This window comes from Hyla sarda, chromosome 3, assembly GCF_029499605.1.
Source record: "Hyla sarda isolate aHylSar1 chromosome 3, aHylSar1.hap1, whole genome shotgun sequence".
NCBI lineage: Eukaryota > Metazoa > Chordata > Amphibia > Anura > Hylidae > Hyla > Hyla sarda.
In genome coordinates, this window is record NC_079191.1 from 253,144,871 (window position 1) to 253,171,203 (window position 26,333).

The 26,333-nt window shown below is 42.6% G+C and overlaps 1 protein-coding gene across 1 annotated transcript in view; it reads right to left on the reverse strand.

The window, feature by feature from the left end:
* The window catches only part of LOC130362270 (uncharacterized), a 158,732-nt gene that overhangs the window by 35,102 nt on the left and 97,297 nt on the right, over nucleotides 1-26,333 (reverse strand). The gene's annotated exons all lie outside the window — the stretch shown is intronic.

A 26,333-nucleotide genomic window follows, 5' to 3' on the forward strand; every position in this document is an offset into this window, starting at 1 on the left:
AGTGAAATTGCAATTTTCTTCCCCCCATAGTACACGTCATCCAGTCCTGGAAAATAAATGAAGGGAACACCCGTATGTTCCAAATCTCCACTTCACCTTCCCTAGGGGGTGTACTGTTTGTAGTATTCTCACATGTGGGTGTTCCTTTCTTGTATTTTCCTCTGAATGTATGTAACTGTTAGGTCCGTAACAAACATCCGCCTCAAATGCGAAGAGTTCTCGCTGAGCTCTGTCGTATTTCCAGGCGACAATTCGGAGTCACATGTTAGTTGTTCCCAGAAAGATGAAGCAGAGCATAGGTTGAAAATTGCAATTTTCAAAAGCTACCCTTCATCCATTCCTGGAAAATAAAGTTAGGAAACACCTGTGCGTAAAAAATGTCCTCTTTACCCCTATACCCATTCCTCAGGGTGGGTACTTTCTGTAATGGTTTCACATGTGGGTGTTTCATTTTTGTATTTTCCTCGGAATGTATGTAACCGTCAGCTACTGATATGCCATAGGCCACAAATACAAACTGACCTCTATGGCTTCTGAGCCTTGTTGTGCACCCGCCCAGCACGTTACCCCATATGTGGATGTATTTTTATAGTCAGGGGGAAAAGCCCTCAAAAATTTGTAACCCAATATCTCATATTAACCCTTGTGAAAATGTAAAAAATTCGGTAACCCCAGCATTTTTTGTGTAAAAACATCACATTTTTCAATTTATGGCCCATTTTTAAAAAAACCTGTGAGGTGTTATTTCCCACTGTACCCCTTGTTACGTTCATTGAGGGGTGTAGTTTCTAAAATGGTGTCACATGTGTTTTTTTTTGTCTGTTATTGCACAATGGGGGCTTTATAAATGCACATGACCCCCGACTTCAATTTCAACAAAATTTCACTCCTTCTATTCTGAGCATTGTAGTGCGTCCACAGAGCAATTGACATACACATATGGGGTATTTGTTTTTCCCAGACGAAGTTGTTCTACACATTTTGGGGGCCTTTTGCCCTATTACCCAATGTGAAAATGAAACATTTGAGGTAACACTATCAATATAGTGCAAAAAAAAAATCAAATTTTTCACATTTATGGCCCACTGTTCAAAAAACCTGTGAGGTGTACGTACTCACTGTAACACTGTTACGTTCCCCGAGGGGTCTAGTTTCCAAAGTGTAATACCATGTGTTTGTTTTTTTTGCTGTCCTGGCACCATAGGGGCTTCCTAAATGCGGCATGCCCCCAGAGCAAAATTTGCTTCCAAAAAGCCAAATGTGACTATTCCTCTTCTGAGACCTGTAGTGCGCCAGCAGAGCACTTTTCACCCCCATATGGGGTGTTTTCTGAATCAGGAGAAATTGGGCTTCAAATTTTGGGGAGTATTTTCTGCTTTAACCCTTTGTAAAAATGTGAAATTTTGGGGAAAGCAAGCAATTTAGGTAAAAATTATTATTATTTTTTTTTACATATGCCAAAGTCGTGAAACCCCTGTGGGGTATTAAGGTTCACTTTACCCCTTGTTACGTTCCCCAAGTGGTCTAGTTTCCAAAATGGTATGCCATGTGTTTCATAGGGGCTTCCTAAATGCGGCATGCCCCCAGAGCAAAATTTGCTTCCAAAAAGCCAAATGTGACTCCTTCCTTTCTGAGACCTGTAGTGCGCCAGCAGAGCACTTTTCACCCCCATATGGGGTGTTTTCTGAATCGGGAGAAATTGGGCTTCAAATTTTGGGGGGGTATTTTCTGCTTTGGCCCTTTGTAAAAATGTAAAATTTTGCGGAAACCAAGCATTTTAGGTAACATTTTTTTTTACTTTTGCAAACGTCATGAAACACCTGTGGGGTATTAAGGCTCACTTTATCCCATGTTACATTCCCCTAGGAGTCTAGTTTCCTAAATGGTATGCCATATTTATTTTTTGCTGTTTTGACACCCTAGGGGCTTCCTAAAGGTGACATGGCCACCAAAAACCATTTCAGAAAAATGTTCTCTCCAAAATCCCCTTGTCGCTCATTCCCTTCAGAGCCCTCTACTGCGCCCGCCGAACACTTTACATAGACATATGAGGTATGTGCTAAAAATGTTCTCCTTTTACCACTTGCAAAAATTCAAAAATTGGGTCTACAAGGGTCTGAAAAATATCGAGTTTGAAAATTTTGTGAAAAATTGGAAAATTGCTGCTGAACTTTGAAACCCTCTGGTGTCTTCCAAAAGTAAAAACTCATAAATTTTATGATGCAAACATAAAGTAGACATATTGTATATGTGAACCAAAAAAAAAAATATTTTGAATATCCATTTTCCTTACAAGCAGAGAGCTTCAAAGTTAGAAAAATGCAAAATTTTCATTTTTTTCATCAAATTTGGGGATTTTTCACCAAGAAAGGATGCAAGCTACCATAAAATTTTACCACTATGTTAAAGTAGAATATGTTCCGAAAAAACAATGTCGGAATCAGAATGATAAGTAAAAGCATTCCAAGTGACAATGGTCAGAATTGCAAAAAACGTCCTTAAAGGGTAGCTCCCACCATCATGTTTTTTATTTTTTTTTTCTGTCCCTGCCTATTGCCCTTCTATCCCTAACACCCTCCCTGCCTTTATTTTATTTTTTTTACTATTTTTAAAATGGCATTTAGTCTGCCTGGCAGTGTGCTCACTACCAGGCAGACTTCCCCAGCAGGCACCACGTCACTGATGCCTGCTGGGGCCGACACTTCTGCCCTTAGTTCTCCTAACAGGGTGCCTCCAGCTGTTTCACCACTACAACTTCCAGCATGCCCTGACATCTATTGGCTGTCAGGGCATGCTGGGAGTTGTAGTGGTAAAACAACTGGAGGCACCAAGGACAGGAGCTTCATGGGGGAAGGAGTGAGCCAGGAGCCGATGCGGGAGGGACGGGTGCAGGGTGAGTAACACCCAAACACCCCTCCGTGCCCCCCGTACCTTGCAGCAGTGCCCCCCATCCCCCCCGTACCTTGCAGCAGCGCCCCCTGTACCTTGGCAGCAGCGCCCCCCATCCCCCTCGCACCTTGCAGCAGCGCCCCCGCCCCCGTACCTTGCAGCAGCACCCCCCCGTACCTTGCAGGAGCAGCACCCCCCGCGCCCCCCGCACCTTGCAGCAGGGCCGTCGGCGAGTGCGGGAAGCCGATGCGCAGCCCTGGCTGTTACTGCGCCTGCGCAAAATTTTGACTGCTGCCCTGCTGGAATCAGTCTGAATTTTGCAGTGACGTCACTCCGCACTGCATTCAGCCACTAGGAGGGCGCGCCCTAGTGGCCGAATTTCAAATTGCTTTTAAAATGTTTTAAAAGCATTTTTTTTTCTTATAAAAGTATATTAGAGATATGTTGTAGTACTTAAGTACTACAACATATATATAAAAAAAAAAAATTCATGACAGTGCCCATTTAAGGTGAAAAAGGGCTAAGTCCTTAAGGGGTTAAAATAGCCTGTGCTAGTGCCGTAGCTAGCACAGTAGGTGGCAGGAGAAGCTGATAGTGAGGCGATATACAGCCGTTAGGGAGTGGAATGTGGGCAGGGTTTATGCGCAGTGAGTTCAATGTGTATAAACCTTCTATATATAAAAAGGCATGGGCTGTATGCTTTTAGAATAAATTCCAGCACTGACGTTTAGACGGTTCATCTTTTTCTTGTTTATTCAGATATATCTGAATAAACAAGTAAAAGATGAACGGTCTAAACATGAGTGATGGAATGTATTCTAAAAGCATACAGCCCATGCCTTTTTATATATGATTCTACTGTGGAGGTGGTGAATATCCACACTTGGGCGTCTACACAGTCTACACAGTCTACACAGAGACTTTAGTTACTCTAAGTGTATAAACCTTCTGTTCCATCAATGTCATAAAGTGGCATGTATAATATGCACATCGGTACGGGCTAGAGGATCGCTGACATACACAGGGTCTGTGTCTGTGATTTCAGAACGGTGCAGCATAGATTATGTGCCCATCAGTGCAGGCCAGGAGATCGCTGACAGTATCATTGCTGATACATTGTATCGTTACATGAAGGGAGGTATTGCAGTGCCAAAACCATGCTGGTAGGGGGAGAGATTGGCTTTGCTCATATATAAATGCAGACTGGCAAACATGCGGACATTGAGGGAACCAATGATTGTCAGGTTTGGGGGGCAGAACGGGGCTGTGTTTGGATGATCAGACATTTTTCATATGTGTAAGTGTGAGATGGAAAATATATATAAAAACAAACTTGGCTATTATCATGGTGGGTAATGTAAATCATCATAAGATATGAAAATGTACATAATAAAATCAGTGATTTAAAACTTATAGCACAATATGTCAAATCAACATAAGATTTGATAATATATATATTAAAATCAATGATTTATAGCTTAAAATTAACATATATATATATATATATATATATATTACAGTGGTCCCTCAACATACAATGGTACTTCATTTCAAACGACCCATCGTTTGTCGAATCCATCGTATGTTGAGGGATCCGTGCAATGTAAAGTATAGGAAATTATACTCACCTGTCCCCGCCGCTCCGGACCGCGTCCTCACCGCTCCCGATGCTGTCCTGCTGCTCCAGTGTCTTCTTCGGGATCCTCTGGCTTCTTCCGAATCTCCTGCAGGGTCCGGGCCTCGCTTTCTGGTGACGTTATTACGCTGCTGCGCCGGCACTGCGTGCGTAGTGACGTAATAACGACGCCGGAAAGCGAGGCCCGGACTCTGGAGAAGATACAGAAGACGCCGGAGGATCGCGAAGTGGACCCGGAGCAGCGGGGATAGGTAAGCTAACTTGTCTGAGATGCTTAAACTGCTATCCGACAGCAGCTTAAGCATTTTGCACTGTCGGATAGCAGTTAATGCGATGGCCCCGACGTATAAAAGCATCGTATGTTGATGCTGACATCGACATGCGATGGCCTCTGAGAGGCCATCGTATGTCGATTTTATCATAGGTCGGGGGGTTACTGTATATATATATATATATATATATATATATATACACATGTATTAGGGATCGACCGATATCGTTTTTTTTAGGGCCGATACCGATAATCTGTGGAGGTTAGGGCCGATAGCCGATAACTTATACCGATATTCCAGTATAAGTTATCGGCTATTTATCCCCATGCGACACCGCTGCAGATCACTGATTTAAAGCGGGCGCTTTAAATCAATGCACTGCAGTGGCTTTTGCGGTGCCATAGACCACCGCCGTCACCCGCTTCTCTCCCCCTGCCTGTCCGGGGGTCCTGAGCCCTTTCACCGCCACCGCTCCCACCGCCGCGCCGCGGGGTGCCTCCAGCTGTTGCAAAACTACTACTCTCAGCATGCCCGGACAGCCAATGGCTGTCATACAGATCCTTGTCCATCCCAGAACCCTGACTCACTTTCCCAGTTGCTGCAGGGACTGTCCGGGGAGGGTGGTCCGGGCCATCCTTCCTTCCTGTAGTGTCCGGCGGCATTACGGGTGGAGGGTGAACCAGTCCGGGCTGTCCTTCTTCTCCGGGGGTCCTCTTCTCCACTCCGGGCAGGCTCCAGCCTAGTAATGCTGCATAGACGCCGCTGCGCAGCGACGCACCTGATGTAGCGTAGCGGCGTCTATGCAGTGTACTAGGCCGGAGCCTGCCTGGAGTGGAGAAGAGGACCCCCGGAGAAGGACAGCTCGGACCGGTTCACCCTCCACCCGGAATGCCGCCGGACACTACAGGAAGGATGGATGGCCCGGCCCCCCCCCCCCACATTACGGGTAAATTACATTTTTTTTATTGACTCGGAGGGTGGGGGAGGGGCCCGACCGGTATAGCGGTATGGGCAAAAATCCATACCGTGGGAGAAAAAAAAAACGGTATCCAGTTCATACCGGTATACCACCCAGCACTATGGTGGGGGGTGCGACGCGGTGCGGTGGGTCGGGAATGTGTAGCCATTTTTGAAAAAAACTAAAATCTATCTCAGAAGGACTGTCTGGAGCCCTCTGTTTAACGGAGAAAGGCAAAAAATAGAAAAAAGGAACAATTTCAATGCAATTTCATTACCATTTTCAGTTCATCTTCTTATACCATCTGAAAAATACTCAAAAGCAATTGGCACTTCTTAGAAAGTGACAATTTCGTCAAGGGAATAATTCCGAAAAATCCAGCGGTTACCTATAGGAGAGCCCCTTCCTTAAAGAACCTTCTTGCTCCCAGCCAATTGAAACAACAACAAACAAAACATATGGAAGCCACCAACAAAACTGGGAGCTTCCGTTGTGGGAAAAAACTTTGTTTGTGCTGTAAAGAAATTACCCATGGATGTCAAACTTTCCGGTCAGCAACCACAGGTGAAGTTTTTGATATAAAAAGTCATCTTACCTGTGAAACAGACTTTGTCATTTATCTAATACAGTGTTGTTGCGGCCTCCAGTATATAGGGCGAACAACACAGAAGCTAAGAAGTAGGATTAATAAACACAGTTTCAACATCAAGACGGGCTTCTTATTGCATAGTCTTTCTAAGCATTGCTTCCACTCCCATCGGGGGATTAAAAAGCCCTTCACGGTAACTCCCATTGAAATGGTCCCTGAAAGTAAATCCAATCGCTTCGAAATACTTAAGAAATTAAAGGTCTATTGGATTTTTAAATGTGGCTCACTACAGCCTCTCGGCCTCAACGAAATATCGGAGACCATTTTAGTGTGATCGTGATAATAACATACATATGACTTCTCTCTCTTGACTATATGGATTCAACTGTGGCTTTAGACCTCACATCGACATGTTCCAATTCTCCTGACCATCTTTTGAGGTTCATTAGTCCCCTTTTTTTAAGCATAGTTCATCCTTTATTAGTATCACACAGGTTGCGTAGTCTAGACATCCAAGGTGATACCACACAGACAGGCATTATAAACACCTGTAGATGTATGTTCCAGCATGTGTACACACGTGTGGATTCAACTGTATATGTGTAATTATTAAATATATGTGAGTATAGACATGCATGTTTATCCATCCATGCACCTCTTTGATACAGCTCACTCGTAGACTCGTAGAATGGCTACACATCCCCATGTGTAGTATTTCCTCTAGTGGTTGTGTGCAGTATATATATACACAGGGGTGTGGAAATTTAAAAAAAAACTACTTGTCCAAGGGACTAAAGCGGAACACAATCTACTTGTCCCTCAAGAAAATCAACTTGTCCTGGTAGATAAAATAATTTCAACCAAAATAGTACGATCCACCCCACTAGACCACCAGGGATGGATATAAGATTCCTTTAGACACTGCTGTAAACTTAGACAGCGATGATCTAATGGTTTAATGGTGGCCGCAGTGATCGCAGCACGCCAGGCTATTAGCGGTGGGAGGGAGAGCTGTAGCTCCTTTTACACCTGAGCCAAGCCCAGAAAAGTCTAGATGTAACTTTTTTATCACCATAAAAAATTTCTAATATGAAGTGACCAAAAATGTGCAATTCTGGACAATTTTTTACATTTACACCGTTCACCATACGGTTTAATTAACATCATATTTTAATAGTCTGGACATTTCCACATGCAGCGATACCACTTATGTTTATTTTTGTACATTATTTATATTTAAAGAAAATTGGAAACTTTTATTAGGAAAGGGGCTTATTCACATATATATGCACTTTTTACAATATTTTAATCACTATTTTTCAGTCTTCATAGGGACTTATGTGTTACGGGGGGTAGTTCTGCTTCTCCAGTTTATATGGTGCATTTTGTGTAAGAAAATGCTGGAAGTTGCATTTAGTTACTAGATAACTACAACTCCCAGCATGCCCTGATGCAGCCTATGGTTGTGTGGGTGTTGCAGCATGTTGCACTGTATAGTAGTACAGTTAAGGTTATTGTGTAACATGCTGGGAGTTGTAGTTTTGGTTCGTGTCAGCTGCAGAGCCATAGGACGTGTCAGGGAATACTGGGAATTGCAGTTAGTAACTACAACTCCCAGCATGCCCTGATGCAGCCTATGGCTCTGCAGCTGACCTGAACTAAAACTACAACTCCCAGCATGTTACACTTTATAGTTCTACAGTTTAGGTTATGGTGCAACATGCTGGGAGTTGTAGTTTTGGTTCGGGCGTGTTTGCGTGCATCCATGGGGCTCTTGGTCGGCGGGCGAGTATGAAGGGGGGGGGGGGTTCTGGGGGTGCAATTTAATGTGGGTGGCCAGAAACCACTAAAAATAAATAAAATTAGATGGCACAACTGGCGGCAGTGCCCCCCCCCCCCCCCCCCACATCATACATTACATACACACGTCACAGATACATCATACACATATACACTCACACCATGCATATACACCATACATATGCACACATCATACATACACCTGCCACTGCCCCCCCCCCCACATCATATATTACATACACACATCACACATACACTCACACTATACATATGCACACATCATACATACACCGCTGCCCACCCCACATCATACATCACATACATACACACATCACACAGACATCATACACACATCATACATTACATAAACATCACACTTAGACATCATACACACATTATCCATTACATACACATCACACATAGACAGACATCATACATACATTATACATTACATACACATCACACACAGACATTATACAGACATTATACATTACATACACATCACACACAGACATTATACACACATTATACTTTACACACATCACACACAGACATCATACACACATTATACATTACATACACATCACACACAGACATCATACACACATTATACATTACATACACATCACACATAGACAGACATCATACATACATTATACATTACATACACATCACACACAGACAGACATCATACATACATTATACATTACATACACATCACACACAGACATACACACATTAAACATTACATACACATCACACATAGACAGACATCATACACACATTATACATTACATTCACATCAAACACACATTATACATTACATACACATCACACATAGACAGACATCATACACACATTATACATTACATACACATCACACACAGACATTATACACACATTATACATTACATACACATCACACATAGACAGACATCATACACACATTATACATTACATACACATCACACACAGACATCATACACACATTATACATTACATAGACAGACATCATACACACATTATACATTACATTCACATCAAACACAGACATCATACACACATCACACATTACATACACATCACACATAGACAGACATCATACACACATTATACATTACATACATATCACACATAGACAGACATCATACACACATCATACATTACATACACATCATACACACATTATACATTACATACACATCACACATAGACATCATACACACATCATACATTACATACACATCACACACAGACATCATACATACATTACATACACATCACACATAGACAGACATCATACACACATTATACTTTACATACACATCACACACAGACATTATACACACACATCATACATTACATACACATCACACATAGACAGACATCATACACGCATTATACATTACATACACATCATACACAGACATCATACATACATTATACATTACATACACATCACACATAGACAGACATCATACACACATTATACTTTACATACACATCACACACAGACATTATACACACACATCATACATTACATACACACATACACTCACACCCTACATATACTACCACCCTTCCTGTCGCCTCCATTCTCTGCCTCCTCACCTGAGCCGCCATGAGTGGACATCAGAGCTGTAGTCCCGGCCGGTGTGAGGTTTCATGAGTTTGAAAATCTCCCCTCACACCGGACGTCCTCTACTCTCTCCCCCCCTGCTCTGTGTTTTCTCCGTGCAAACATGCAGCCTCCCTGTGGTGGATTAGGTCCTGTGAAGAAAGAGCAGAGGGAGGGATAGAGCTGTGTGCGGGGGAGGGGAGGAGCTGTGTGCCGAGCTGTGGACATCCTTTCTCTCCCCCTGTCTTCTTGTGTTATGTGTAGCTGCGTCCTCCATCCTCCGGGAGGATTAGATAAGGGGGCGTGGCTCAATTATGTAATACGAACGTGCGACCTCGGGCTCTGCGGTCAGCTGGGGGCTGCCGCCCCCTCCATATACCCTGAGCGCCGGTGTGAGGTGCAGACTTGCATCCACTCCTGCGCCTCACACCGGCAGTAAAGAAAAATAAGGGGGAAGTCGGTCTGTCCCTGCTAGCCCGATACAGGGCTAAATCTATAAACAATTCACCTGCCCAGCGCCCAAAACTACTTGTCCCGGGCGTCGGGCGATAGAATTTCCACATCCCTGTAATATATATATGTTAATTATAAGCTATAAATCATTGTTGATTTGACATATTGTGCTATAAGTTTTAAATCAGTGATTTTATTATGTACATTATCATATCTTATGTTGATTTACATTACCCACCATGATATCAGCCAAGTTTGTTTTTATATATCTTTTCCATCTCACACTTACACATATGAAAACGGTCTGATAATCCAAACACAGCCCCGTTCTCTTTGACTTTTAATATTCCCCGTACTGCCCCCCGAATCTGCCAATCAGTGGTTCCCTCAATGTCCGCATGTTTGGCAGTCCGCATTAATATATGAGCAAAGCCAATCTCTCCCCTACCAGCATGGTTTTGGCACTGCAATACCTCCCTTCATGTAACGATACAATGTATCAGCGATGATACTGTCAGCGATCTCCTGGCCTGCACTGATGGGCACATATGTTGCACCGTTCTGAAATCACAGACACAAACCCTGTATATGTCAGCAATCCTCTAGCCCGTACCGATGTGCATAATTTTTATGACATTGATCGAACAGAAGGTTTATACACATTAAGGGAGATTTATCAAAACCTGTCCAGAGGAAAAGTTGCCCAGATGCCCATAGCAACCAATCAGCTCACTTCTTTCATTTTTAACAAGGCCTCTGCAAAATGAAAGAGGAGATCTGATTGGTTGCTGTGGGCAACTGGGGAAATTTTTCTCTGCACAGGTATTGATAAATCTCCCCCATTGAACTCACTGCGCATACATACCTCCCACATTCCACTCCGTGATGGCTGTATATCACCTCACTATCAGCTTCTCCTGCCACCCACTGTTCTAGCCACTGCACTAGCACAGGCTACTTTAAAAGCATTTCAATTTACTGCGCATAAACCCCGCCTACATTCCACTCTGTGACTGCTGTATATTGCCTCACCTGCAACCCACACTGTTACTTACTGTGCTAGCGACGCTACTCGCACAAGCTACTCTTAATGCAGTAAAGCCTTATAGTTGAGGTGATTTCAATAACAAATAAACACTCAATACTAAACTTATCCGATTCTCACACCACCTAAACTACACATTTTATTAAAAGCAAGCTTATGTTCTTAAAGTTTTGTGATTTTAAATGTGTTATGTAAACAAATTTTTATGCTACTGCTCTGTGAATTCCCTAATTGACGTGCCCTTTCCAAGGACACCATGAGGGTATTTATTGTGGGCTCTGCTATCCCTTTGTATGCACCTGTCTGACGAAGGGTCAATTTCAGACCGGAAACGCGTTACGCTGCGCTAATCAGCTTTTTGAACAATAACCTTGGGTCCTTACTTATCTACTGCATCTGATCAGCGCCCGAAAACTTGATTTTTACTCCTCCAAGCAAGGGGCATGTCTAGGCTATTATCACCCTCTTTTCAAAGGTTTAGCACAACTTTCTGGCACACAAAATTGTTAATACCAAGTTAACCTGGCATTAAATTATGTTTTTTTTTTTTGGCTTGGGACAAACATGGTTGCTAGTGGCCAGTAAAAGGCTTTTTCCAGAGATTGTTTTTACTTCACAATTTGGTATGAATACCCCCACATGCACACATGGTATTGTAGGCTGATACTACTAAGAGAGAAACATCAAAATGAATTATCATTACTATACTTAAAAAAATTATGACCACATCATCTTTATAAACCACCCATACCAAATGATACTGCAGTTAAATAGATTGGCGGTACTATAGATGTGTCTCTCCTCCCACCAGGCCATACAGAAGTTTTCCAATGAGGGCAAGAATTTATCCCTCTGACCTTCAGGGGTTAAGACACAATAAACAAAAAAGAAATATTTTTCAGTAGATGGGCTTGTCGCTAGGGGCATAGTTAATGCTAGAAAATGCAGCCTTTACACTGGCTGAGGGTTTCTCCACCCATAAAAATATTGTCTACTTTTGGGAGAGGGATGGATGAGGCAGTATCTCACTAGTAACGCTGCTCTGCCTTGACGGTGTGAAACATTAGCATTTCAGAGAACCTCCCTTTCCAAAAGATGCTGGTTTTAATTGTACCTCTGTGTAACGGCTGGTGGTGTGGATCCATGAGTGGACACGAGTGGATCCCCAGCGCATAGTACGCTGTGGATCCGCTACTGAAGGACCGCTGTATGCTGCTTTTACAGGTGCCTGCTCGAAGCGGCAATCCACCGCTACGAGCAGACACACTGGGATGTGCGAGTTGCCGTGCGCATGCACAGTGTACTCGCACATCGCGGCTGCCCTCGGCCTAGCTCAGGGAGCAGGGGGAGCGGCCGCGATGTGAGTACACTATGCATGCGCAGCAACTGGCACATCGCAGCAGTGTGTCTGCTTGTAGCAGCGTACTGCTGCGCCGAGCAGGCACATCTAAAGGCACCCTGTAGGGGTCCTTCAGCGGAGGATCTGCAGCGTAAAATACGCTGGGGATCCGCTCGTCTTAACGTACCCTAAGATGCTATTTCATTACAGTATAGAAAACCATAGCTTACCACTTTTTTGTGCAGTACAAAAATGTATACATTATCTAACATAAGTGAGTACACTTTTGGTAAATATTTTATTTTATTTTTGTATGTGACAACACTGAAGAATGACACTCTGCTACAATGTAACGTATTGAGTGCACAGCCTGTATAACAGTGTTTAATATTGTGTCCCCTCAAAATAACTCAACTCACAGCCATTAATGTCTAAACCTTGGCAACAAAGGTGAGTACACCCCTAAATGGAGATGTCTCGATTGGGACCAAAATGTCAATATTTTGTGTGGCCCCCATTGTTTTCTAGCACTGTCTTATGCCTTTTGAGCATGGAGCTCACCAGAGCTACACAGGTTGTCCCTGGACTCCTCTTCGTCTCCTCCAACGATGACAGAGCTGGTCAGATGTTAGAGACTTGTGCTCCTTCGCCTTCCATTTGAGGATGGCAGCAGCAATCATGCAGGCCAAGACCATGACACTCCACTACCATGTTTGACTGTAGGCAAGACACACTTGCGTTAGTACTCCTTCCATACTCACATACTCTTAACACCATCTGAACTAAATATGTTTGTCTTTGTCTCATCGGACCACAGGACACTGTCCCAGTAATCCATATCCCTAGTTTGCTTGTCTTCAGCAAACTGTTTGCTGGCTTTCTTGTGCTCCATCTTTAGAAGTGGCTTCCTTCTGGGAGGACAGCCATGCAGACCAATTTGATTCAGCGTGTATGGTCTGAGCACTATGGTCTGGTGGGGCATATGGTCTATGCATTAAACAACAAACCCCAGGAGGTAACAGGGTAACTCACAATAAACAACTAGAACACATGTAGTGATTGGACTAAACACCACTGGGTGTAAGTACCACACAATTTTAAAAACACAGGGTCAGTCTAGCACATATTCATGTGTCTGCTTATTTGGATGCTATTGAGGCCACTATTGAGGCTGCTAGCACATCTTAATGATAAGGCTGACTGTGACCACTGCTGTTAAAACATAACACAAGCCTGAGCCCTGACGTATCGCTGGCAACCCAGCTTCGTCAGAGGACTGGCGGCTAGGCTAGCTAGGCTATCAGAATACGGATCTAGACACATGTAGCTCTGCTCTCGCTTGTACACAGCAGTCACTGCCTGCCTTACAATTAGAAAAATCAGCTCCCAAATCTTTCTACAAATACCTGAGAACTCATTAGCAGTCCCTCTACAACCCTTCAAATCCTTTATTAAACCCAGAAGAATAAATAAAGGAAAAAATAAAAAAATTCTCACACATCCGTAAGGAAAAGGTAGCAACGCATCCTTGAACACAATTAGGATAATATAATGTAAGGTTAGATAATGAAATAAATTTAGATGGAATACATTTTATATAGTGCCTGCATATTCTGGAGCACTGTACAGAGATTGCCTTCACTTTTTTTTATCATGAACGTGGGTTGGTGCTGGAAGTCAGACCCTAACTGATCTGATATTGATGGCCCAGAGAGCATCTTTAACATATCATACAATGCTTTTTTTTAGGGACAACCTTTGAAATGGATAGATAACAGCATTGCTCATGGTGTTGATCATCTTCTGTCATAACTATAAGGGATATACCTCCAAACTTGGTAGAGGAAACATTAAGAAAATGAAAAAGGGTGCTGTGGCTGGAAACTTGTATAGACAGATAGATAACTCCCAGGCTGCAGTATTCATATGCAGTAGTTTAAAAATAATGTGTATCAGAAAAATTGTCTGGACAGGGTCTGAAAGCAACTCGTGGACACTAAATTGCTGCTTCAGTTCCTCATCCTGCAGAGTCTGGAGGGCCAGAAGCTGCATCCAACATGAAACCGCAGAACTTATGTTCTGCCCCTTAAAGGGGTACTCCGGTTGAGAATTTTTTTTTCTTATCAACTGGTAGCAGAAAGTTAAACCGATTTGTAATTTACTTATATTTAAAAATCTTAATCCTTCCAGTATTTATCAGCTGCTGTATGTTCCAGAGGAAGTTGTAGATTTATTTTCTGTCTAACCACAGTGCTCTCTGCGAACACCTGTGTCTGTGTCAGAAACTGTCCAGAGCAGGAGAGGTTTGCTATGGGGATTTGCTGCTACTCTGGACAGTTCAAGACATGGACAGAGGTGTCAGCAGAGAGTACTGTGGTAGACTGAAAAGAACAACTCAACTTCCTGTGGAACATACAGCAGTTGATAAGTACTGGAAGGATTAAGATTTTTTAATTGAAGTAATCTGTTTAACTTTTTGGCACCAGTTGATTTTTAAAAATGTGTTTTCCACAGGAGTACCCCTTTAACAACTAATTTTATCCTCTTTATGTAAAGATCTTGCACTGTTGGGCCTTTCTTCAGTTTTCCCTTGGGCCCTGACTTTGGGGTTTACTCTCTTGGACTCATCGGTATTGTTCCCCATAGTGCTGCAGTGTTTCCTGTTCACTTGTGGGCCTCTGCCCAGTCACTCACCACTTATCGCCCTGCTCCCATTAGCCTTAGAGGCTTGCAGAAAATGTAACCATCAAAGGAACTCACTGCTTCTTTTAGGAGTAGTACCCCCATGGGCGCTGATGTCCAACCATCATTATGCTATATGCACTTTACCTCTGCCTAAGTGTGCTTTTTATCTTCATACGTATGAACTGTGCAGGTGTCATTGCTCAGTGTCTACATCTAAATATTTTGACACAGCAGGTTTCCATACCTCTTTGTGATGAAATACAAAAAAAAGGTTTTTTTCTTCTTTATACACAGTCTACATGCTGCAAAAGGGAGAAAAATCTATTTCTCCTAGAAGTCAATAGAGATTGAAAAATCAGATGTAAATGTCATAATACAACAATACTCTACCTGTATTACTTTGTTTGGGTAAACATTTTAAAAAACAGGGGGACATTTATCAAAACCTATGCAAAGGAAAAGTTTACCAGTTTCCCATAGCAACCAATCAGATTGCTATTTTTTTTTTTAATTAACATAAAACAAGCGCTGTGATTGGTTGCTATGGGCAACTGGTCAAATATTCCTTTCCTCCCCAACAGTATCTTACTTAAAGATACGGTATGTATGGATGGATTATGCTGTGGCAGGAAAACATCTTTACCTCATGTATTGTATTACAGATACTTGAATTATAGTGGCTTCAGTACCTAAAAGAATTACACATAGAAACTAGAAATAGTATCTAATCAGATCCAACAAGATGTTATCTTACATAATGACGCATTAGCAAGTCTTAGCATCAGGTTAAAGGAAATGTATAAGCTCTCCGCAGCCAGATACATTGTTAAATGTAGTGAAGAGAAATATACAGAAACAGCATATCGTAGAGCACCGGAGATGATTCACAACATGGCTGTATACATGAGATAAAGTGAGCAGCTAAGTACATTCATTTGTCTTCTATGAAAGCCTAAGCAACAAGCAATTAGATAAAGCGAGGAAAACATGTAATGAAGAAATACATGAAAAATTATCTATTTCAAGTAAATTAAGTTAAAGGAGTTGTCCAACGTGTAAAATTGATGGCCTATTCTTCATACAGGCCATTAATATTAGATCATAAGGGGTTCAACTCTCAGCAGGCCGATTGATGAAAAAGGCCAGTCTTAAAGGGTTTCTTCTGGGAACTAAACCCATAGCTCATCATTTCCCTCTCATCAACCTATTCAATTGTGTAAATATCATTCATTTGCTATATATAGCAGTTTCCCCTCTTTGGTTGTCACTAACATGCAGTGCGGGAATGACATCATCCAGCCATCCACTCTGTCTCTGTCCAAATCCATCTCTGAAAGCAGCCCCCACCTTGGTAAGAGAAACAGACCATATGGTTTCTGCCCTGCACTGATGAATCATGCTCCCTTTAGTGCTGAAAACTGGGAGGTGTGTGCATCCTTAGCCAATCAGACACATAATAACTCTCTGCTGCTCAGAGCAGGAGGGTGGGGGGTGGCAGAGCAGAGCTGCAATGATTGCTGGGAGATGTAGGCAAGGGGAGGAAAAAATGGCAAAGAATATATATATATATATATATATATATACATACACACGCACACACACACTTCCCTGGAGTACCCCTTAAAATGTTCACCTACTCTCATCCTCAAATTGCTGTCTATTAGTAGTGGTGATGTAAGGAACTGTAGCCTTGATGCAAGTGAATAGGGCAACACTTCAGTTAATATGTATACTAGTGTGGAAATGAAGGATCAGAGATGGTAAACATTATATGATGTGTGAGCACAAAAATGATACCATTTTGAAATCAGGATCAAATCACTGCGTACAAATAATGTCACTTTGTACGCAGTCCCAAATTCATCTTCAGCAACAATTTTAATCAATCTCCCCGTGTCTATACTCATTTGCATCTCAATTTGTTGAACTTTCATTAAAGTAAAGGTCAAAAGATATTTTCAGATAAGCCAGGAAGATAATTGATCCTTTCTTTAAATAAATTATATTTCTTCACTGCTTTTCCAGATGCATTCAGCGTCTTTACAAAACTTCATTATGCTACAATAACATTGCAAAAAGCATCTTAATATACATACTGCAGTCTTATTCGTGTTTGGGTTTAGCAGAAATCTGGTATGGATTCATGGCACAACAATGCATGCATTAACCCTTTCCTGCACCAGCAGAGGGACATGCCATCAAAGTGTTTTGTGGACAAATCTCTATATGGTGACCTATACGAATGCTTTTTCAAAATGCTTTAGTGGGAATTTATTTACAATTTATTTTTACTTTTTACACCAGAAAACTGATGTACACACTTTAGTAAAATCCCTCCTTATGCTTAATTTCTGGCTTTGTTCTGTTTTCTCCACCAATGATATTGTAGTTTTCATGTTTCTGTATAGATTATATTAAAGGGGTTATCCACCATAAGGTGATTTTAGTATGTACCTGGCAGACAGTAATGGACATGCTTAGGAAAGATCTGCGCTTGTCTTGGGGCTAAATGGCTATGTTGTGAGATTACCATAATACTGTGACTAGGTTTTTGTGAACTTGTATTTCCTGTTTGAGTTTTCTTTTTTATACTACAAATCCCATAATTCCTAATGAACTGCATCCATTGAAAAGACCTTTTGTTTTCAATCAGGGTACCTACAGCTGCTTCATTAGTTGCAGATTGAGCTCTCTCCCACCAAGCGATCCCTCCACCCATTGTAGCAGACAGGGTCCCTGTCATCAGCTGACTAGTGAGTCAGGTCTCGGCCGCATTGCAACCTGGGAAAAATCTGAGACAACAGTCATTTTGTTTGCTGGAAAAAATAAATATTGGGAAAATCACATAAGAATTGTGAGAAAACCGTCACACACAGGTACAGACACTATATTATGAACTACACTAACTTTACAGCCCCTGTAGCATAGTCAAGTAAAAAAAAAAATTGTGAACCAGTTGGAGACAGACAGGTAGTTTGTCTCTAAGCATGGTGTCACATGCAAAGATTTTTAGAACCCTGTGACTGGAGTTTTTTCATTCAGTGTTTTTTAACCAATTCCAAAATTGGATCTAGCAAAGGGAAGACGTTAAAAAAGTTACCCGTCAGATCCTACAAAAAAAGGGAAAAAAATGAATATCCTGACCATGTACATCTAATTTGTATGCCTCTATCGCCTATATTTATTTAAAAAATTCTTCTTTTTGTTAGCTCACAGTGTTAGAAATCCTCTCAGGGGAAGGGGCCGTGTCCCTCCTTGTGGTGGTGGCAGGTGATTGGTGTGTCTGCTCATGCAGCCTTGTCCATAAGTCATCTCTTGTCCATGACCCATGGTTAGGACTGGTTAGTGTCCCAGTAGGTATTTATTAACCCCTTAAGGACTGAGCGATTTCATGTTTTTGCATTTTCATTTTTCTTCTTTGCCTTTAAAAAATCATAACCCTGTAAATTTTACACCTAAAAATCTGTATTATGGCTAATTTTTTGCGCCACCAATTCTAATTTACAGTGACATTAGTCCTTTTACCGAAAAATCCACGGCAAAACAGAAAAAAAATTCATTGTGCAACTTGAAGAAAAAATGCCATTTTGTAAATTTTGGGGGCTTCCGTTGCTACGCAGTACATTTTTCGGTAAAAATGACACCTTATCTTTATTCTGTAGGTCCATATGGTTAAAATGATACCCTACTTATATAGGTTTGACTGTGCATACATTCAGAAAAAAATCATAAATACATGCAGGAAAATTTATATGTTTAAAATTGTCATTTTCTGAGCCCTATAACTTTTTTATTTTTCTGTGTTCAGGGGGCTATGAGGGCTAATTTTTTGCGCCGTGATCTGAAGTGACTTTTTGATCACTTTTTATTCACTTTTTTGTGGTATAAAAAGTGATCAAAAATGCGCTATTTTGTACTTTGGAATTTTTTTGCGCGTACGCCATTGAATGTGCGGTTTAAAAAGCGGTGTATTTTTATAATTCGGACATTTTCCCACGCGGTGATACCACATATGTGTATTTTTATTTACACTGTTTTATTTTGTTACTAGGAAATGCCAGGTGATTTAAACTATTAATTCGGAAGGGAATACCTGAAAAAGAGTTAATTTTTTTTTACACTTTTTTTTTTGCAAGCTGATAGAGACCTATCAGCTTGCAATGGCTGATTTCATTCACAGACTGCTGCCTTGGCAACAATCAGTGAAATCGGTGACTGATTGCTCCAGCCTGTAACTCAGGCTGGGAGTAATCAATCGGACGCCGGATGCCGCCGGAGAAGGTAAGAGACCTTCTTCTCTCCGGGTAGCTGATCGGGGCCTCGCGATTTTATCTCGATGACCCCGATCAGCCCGACTGAGCAGCCGGGAAGCATTGAGTTTCACTTTCGATGCGGCGCACAGCTTTGAGCGCCGCATCGGAAGGGTTAATAGCGCGTGGCCGAACGATCGCGACCGCGCGCTATTAGCTGCGGGTCCCGGCTGTGAATAGGCTCCGGGACCATCCCGTTATAGACAGGGACCGCACTTAGGACGTTTAGGAACGTCCATTTGCGGTAAGAGGTTAAATATTTAAAATTGTTTAAACAACCTTATTACGAAAGGTCTTTAATTTTCATCTGTAACAACATATAAAACCTTTTTGGATCTGACAGTGCCCATTTAAAGGAAGTACTAACCTGCTGATACACGCTGATAGGGACCATTACTGTGAGCATTATAGTACCTTTAATATGATGCTCCAATGCTAAATTTATCTGTAATATCCATTTTATTGATATGCAAATTAGGCAATTCGGTGCACTGGGGTTACAACCATGATAAACACAGCAGTGATGTAACTCAAGGCCATTGCAGAGGGGCTACACAGCGCTTATGAGGAGATGTTGTTAGATGATTGGGCCAGCAGTGGCATCCGTCCTCATTTGCATATCCATAAAACTGTTTATAATGCATATGGTAATGGTACCTATTAGCGTTGGGATGCCCTAACCTGCTGTCTGTTTCCCTTTAATGTGTACCTAATCTATTCCCAAAAGTTATGGAATTTGACTTGATTCCTCATTTAGGGTGTATTCACACATACAGTATCCTGCACATATTTGATATTTTCTTTTTTGTGTTTTTGCTTTACATATTTGATGTGCAGGATTTAAAGCAGAGGAGATGCTCCACTGTAATTGGTTATATTTGTATTTACAAAGTCTTCCAGATTTCTTTTCATTTTTGTATTATGTCTTATGTTTTCGTAATGGTGACATGGGGCCTCATGTACTGTGTTTTCCCATTATTTTCCTTTTTTATTGTCCATTTTTGTTTATTTTTCCCCTGATATGCATAAACAGTGTTTCCACATGTCTGGAAACTTTAGTCTCTACAAATTACCCAAACCATCTCTGTATGGTTAAATCAATAGTGACAACTGCAATAAGCCTGGTGTCAGCACTTTTATTTCAGAGAAATATGTGCTTTGTCTGCTGTACTATTTATATCTACTGATTGGACATTGAAAGGGATGATATAGAGCTTCCTCATACAAATACAGCTGGTCTGGACAAGTGGCTTTAAAAACAATAGCTTTAATCTATCACTTCAGTTATATGTCTATAAAGAACAATGGAGGTGTAACAGATCCCTCCTGCTGTGCAATTGTCAAACACAATTGCTGTAATATTTCCTTTCTTAGCAACTCCATTGAAGGAGAAGGTCAGCTTTCCTATTATGAATTACCACTCTTGGACAGAATTGTGCTTACCCTCTATGCCTAGTACAGTAGAGTATCCAATATATAATTGATACCATAGCTGTAATAGTATCTATTATTATTATTAGCTATATATCCTGTAATAAATACTTGTTTATCTTATTCTTTTTCTATATACCCATCTAAATGTACCGTGTATACTCGAGTATAAGCCAAGTTTTTCAGCACGATTGTGTTTCACCAGCTGTTGTTGTCTAGTGCACTGGGTTACTGCATCTCAATTCCCTTTTATTTTCCATCAGACACAACCACTTGAAAAATGTGGCTCCACATGGGTGCTCATCCGTGATTACACATAGTATTATAAATATGTTGTACACATATACAATTGAATCTGTGATGTACCAGGTAAGGTTGAGAGAACTAATGGTTAAAGGGGTATTCCAGGAAAAAACTTTTTTATATATATCAACTGGCTCCAGAAAGTTAAACAGATTTGTAAATGACTTCTATAAAAAAATCTTAATCCTTTCAGTACTTATGAGCTTCTGAAGTTAAGGTTGTTCTTTTCTGTCTAAGTGCTAAGATTTTTTAATAGAAGTAATTTTAAAATCTGTTAAACTTTCTGGAGCCAGTTGATATATAAAAAAGAAGCTTGCTCAATCCAGTCTTCCTACTCAGAGAAATAGACAGATCTGTTTCAGACTAGCCTTTCTGAGGAGAGGAAGTCTACAGCAGCATCTGTGTGAAAACCAGGGAACAAAATGAACCCAGAACCAGGGCATATTGACTAATAAGTGAGGTCCTATGAGGTATAAACACATAGGAACCGAGGGCATTGTGGAGGCTAGTGAACTAGTAGGCGGCCCAGGGGCCGATATGGTAGATATCATGGGAGGCATGTGTAACAAGTGGAACAGGTAACCTTTTCCACGTCAAGGCCAGCAAGCAAAAGCTTCAAGGGAAGGCCCAGACCAGGAAATGGTTATTGGATATGTGAGAAGAACAATGAAAAAGATCAAACATTCATATCGATCTCAGGTCTTGAGGGGGTAGAGGTGCAGGCAGCAGTCCAGGTACACTGCTCTGCAGTGGAGTGCGTCGCTCAGAAGTCTCGGGTTTCTGAGCTGGGGTGTTGACGAACATGCCAATCCAATCCGGAAGCGGGATCAAGGGAAGTTTGAATGTGGACAGGAAGGCAGGAAGGTAGACCCGAACCTGGCCGTCAAGGAGAAGGGGAAGTCTCAGCGATAAAGTATCTGAGCGTTTTTCAGGAGTTGAAGCAGGGGTCGCAGGGCCGCTCTCATTTTGAGTGGAGTGAGAGGTCAGGGAAAAGCTGGATGGCTGCTCCATTGAAAGAGAGATGTTGGAGATGTCTTGCCTTTGCCATTATTTCTTCCTTCAGCAAGAAGTGGTGAACCCTGCAGATGACATCCCTCGCTTTGGTACGGTCAGGATGCTTGGCTGTGCGCCCTATCAAGTTCGACAGGATGGTGAGGCGGCTTTTTCAGGATCTCATTGAAGATCCTCTGAAGTGTGTTAGAGAGCTCTTGGGGGGGGGGGGGGACAGATTCAGGGAGGCCCTTGATCCTGATGTTGTTCCTCCAATGCGATTGTCGAGGTCATCTAGATGGTCGGTATCAGCAGCCTGCTGGAGTGATAGGTTCTTTGTAGCAACTTACATGTCTTGGAGTTGAGTAGAAACAGAAGTACGAAAGTCCTCTAGTTGTGCCACATGGGCACGCAGATGCGAAAGTTCAGATTTGACAGGTTTGAGGTCCTGCCTCCAAGCCACTTTCAAGTCAGAGGCTAAGGTCATGAGGTCGGCAGGAGAGCTAGCAGAGCCTGGAGCTCTGGATGGTCTTTAAGAGTGTTGGCCGCCATTTCAGGCGTCAGTAATCCGGTAATACAGAGGAAGGAGGACGAGCATAGGATGCCCCCGGTGATGCCCCGTAGGTACATGGATGATGAGAGGAGCTCCTGGTATCCGTGAGGGTATCATCTGAGGAGGAATGTCCAGAGCCCCAGTCCATGTGCAGCGGCTGCTTTAAAGAGGTATTCCAGGCAAAACCTTTTTTTTACATATATCAACTGGCTCCGGAAAGTTAAACAGATTTGTAAATTACTTCTATTAAAAAATCTTAATCCTTCCAATAGCTATTAGCTTCTGAAGTTTTCTGTCTAACTGCTCAATGATGATCAAACCACCAAAAAGGAAGGAGATATGCTCATAAATGTATAGGGTCCTGTGGTAAACATTCTAACTATAGAACCAAGAAAAAGGGAAAAATCACTTGAAAACGGACCATATGTAAAATAAAATAAATTTTATTTAGGATAATTCAAAAACATATAAAATACACACACAGCGTGGACAAACAACAAAGGTGGGAACCAGGGAGCAGGGGGAGACAATGACGGGGGTAAAGAAATAGTCCAGGTGTGCTAAGCAATGGTGCAAAGAGACAAGTATATCAAAGTGAAATTGAAAAAATCATATACACATAAGGCACATATAAGGGCAACATTGCCTCATTAATAAATAAATGTGCACGTGTCAGTTACAGTACAAATCACATGAATAAAGTGCCAAAAGCGTACAAAATAGAAGGATAAGACCAATATAATTAAAAAGCACACAAAGCCGGATGGCAATGAAGACCACATGTAATGGTGGCATGAATCAATGAAACTCCCTCCCCTCCCCAGTTACCCACCAGACCTCCAACGCGTTTCACCCAGCGGGGCTTTGTCAAGGAGTGGTGGGCAACTGGTGTGGGGTACCTTATGTATGCACAGCCGGCCAATCAGAATAATTACGCAGATTGAGATAGTTACCTGAACGCCAATATGCACTCCGGCGCCTTTGCTGTCCTAGTAGAAGACACACTGTATTTCCTGACAGTTTTAATCATATATAAGTTTCACGTTGTCACAGACATTTTTTTAGGAATAAGAATAAAAGTTAAATTTTAATTGGATTACAGGTAGGGTATTGTTCCCCGGAAGGGAGGGTCCCCTCCCAGAAGGGGATTGGAGAATTTATAATTAAACCCATAACCCAATGGGACTTTTTTTGTTGCCTTTAAGGTAGGTGGCAGTGCTTCTGCACTAACAGGAGATATGTCTGCAGGGGGAGCTGTGGGTGCAGACCCGGCAGTGGTAGCAGACAGTGGGTTAATGGGCTCCAGGCTGGTGAGTTAAGGTAGCGGGGAGCGAGGTACAGCCACCACAGATGCCTGTGAGGCCGCTGCAGCATATGACTGGGAGGGCAGCTGCTGTTGCTGCGAGACTGGTATATGTGACAGAGTCTGTGAGATATGGAGGGCAGAGAGATGGCCGCAGTGCTCATGCGCCCGCTAAGTAGTAGCCGCAGGGAATACTCACCGCCGGGTCCTGCGCAGACATCTCTCCAGGTAGGTGGTAGCATTTGGGTGATGCGACAGAGAGGTGCGGGTGATCCGAGGTGGCCGAGGATGGCAGGAGAGGAGACTCCTCGCGGGGATCCAGTGCAGGGACTGAGGTCCGTGTTTCTGGTGTGGCAGGCCGCACCGACGCTTCTTGTGAGGGCACAGAGGGGATATATTGCTGGAAGAAGGCCGTAATGAGTATTGTGTGGGAGCTTGCACCTTCAATGTCACATTTGCCGGCCTTTCCGTTTGATCTGCCTCCCATATTAGGGTGAAAAAAACTCCAAAGCGCTCGCCCTGTTCAGAGCTCCTAAGGCACGTGTCTCTTCCCCAACGCGTCAAGCCACGCCCCCTTGATAATTTTTTATTCAATTTTGATGGTATAAAAAGTGCCCAAAAATTTGGAATTCTTTTGCGTGCGTATGCCATTGACTGTGCAGTTTAATTAACTATATATTTTCATAGTTCAGACCTTTACACACATGACGATACCACATGTTTATTTCTATTTACACAGGTTTTTTTTTAAATGGGAAAATAGGGGGTGATTCTACTTTTTTTTAACTTTTTTATGCAGTTTAATAGCCCCCTCTAGGGGCTATAACATTGCAGGCACTGTTCAATGCATTGACATAGGAATGCATTGATTAGTGTTTTCTGCCCTTGATTGCTCAAGCCTGGATTTCAGGCTTGGAGCAATCAAACTCTGATCGGACAGCCTGGAAGAAGGTAAGGCACCTCCCGCTGTCCTCTCAGCTTTTTGGGACACCACGATTTCACCACGGCGGTCCCTAACAGCTCAACTGAGCTAGCCGGTATGGATTTCTCCCATTTTAGATGCCACAATCAACTTGATCACGGTGTCTAAGGGGTTAATACCGGACATCATCCCGATCGGCGATGTCCGGTATTAGCCGTGGGTCCTGGTTGCTGATAGCAACCGGGACCCAGCAGTTACAAAGCGCGCTCAGCTTCTGAGCGCGGTTCACAGATTGGGAGCTGGCACGGACATAAATATGGTCCGTGTGGTCGTTAAAGGAGTAGTCCAGTGGTGACTCAGTGGTGAGCAACTTATCCCCTATCCTAAGGATAGGGGATAAGTTGCAGATCGCGGGGGGGTCCGACCGCTGGGGCCCCCTGCGATCTCCTGTACGGAGCCCCGACAGCCCGCGGGAAGGGGGCGTGTCGACCTCCGCACGAGGCGGCGGCCGACACGCCCCCCTCAATACAACTCTATGCCAGAGCCGAAGCGCTGCCTTCGGCAATCTCCGACTCTGCCATTGAGATGTATTGAGGGGGCGTGTCGGCCGCCGCCTCGTGCGGGGGTCGACACCCACTATCTGGGCGGAGAGCCGGGGCCCCGTACAGAGAGATCGCAGGGGGCCCCAGCGGTCGGACCCCCCGCGATCTCAAACTTATCCCCTATCCTTAGTTTTTCACCACTGGACTACCCCTTTAAGGGGTTAAAGAGTACCTGTCATAATCTTGATAAATTTTGTTATCCTCCTAGTTCACTGCCCCCATCCTGATAAGCCACTCCTGTCCTTGTCCTTATTATTATTATTTTTTATTTTCTACCTTGATATTGCTCTGTATTTTCTGCTCAGTTTCAGATTCACAGACTGGTAAGGAGCGTTCCCCAGCAGGTGTGACATCATCTTAAAGTGTACCTGTCACTAACAAAAATGTTTTATATAATGTAGATAATACCATTATATGTATATTTGAAATATATATACACACTGGATAAAAAACGTGTATATATTTTTCCCTGCAGCTATTGCATGTTTGTCTATGTGAGGAGACCAAATACAGGAAATGTGGGTGGACAAGCAGGGCTCTGTGCAGTGAGGCTCTATGACATGCTCCTGGCTTACACATCAGGATGATTGACAAGCCAGGAGCCTGCACAGAGCCCTGCTTGTCCTGCCAACACT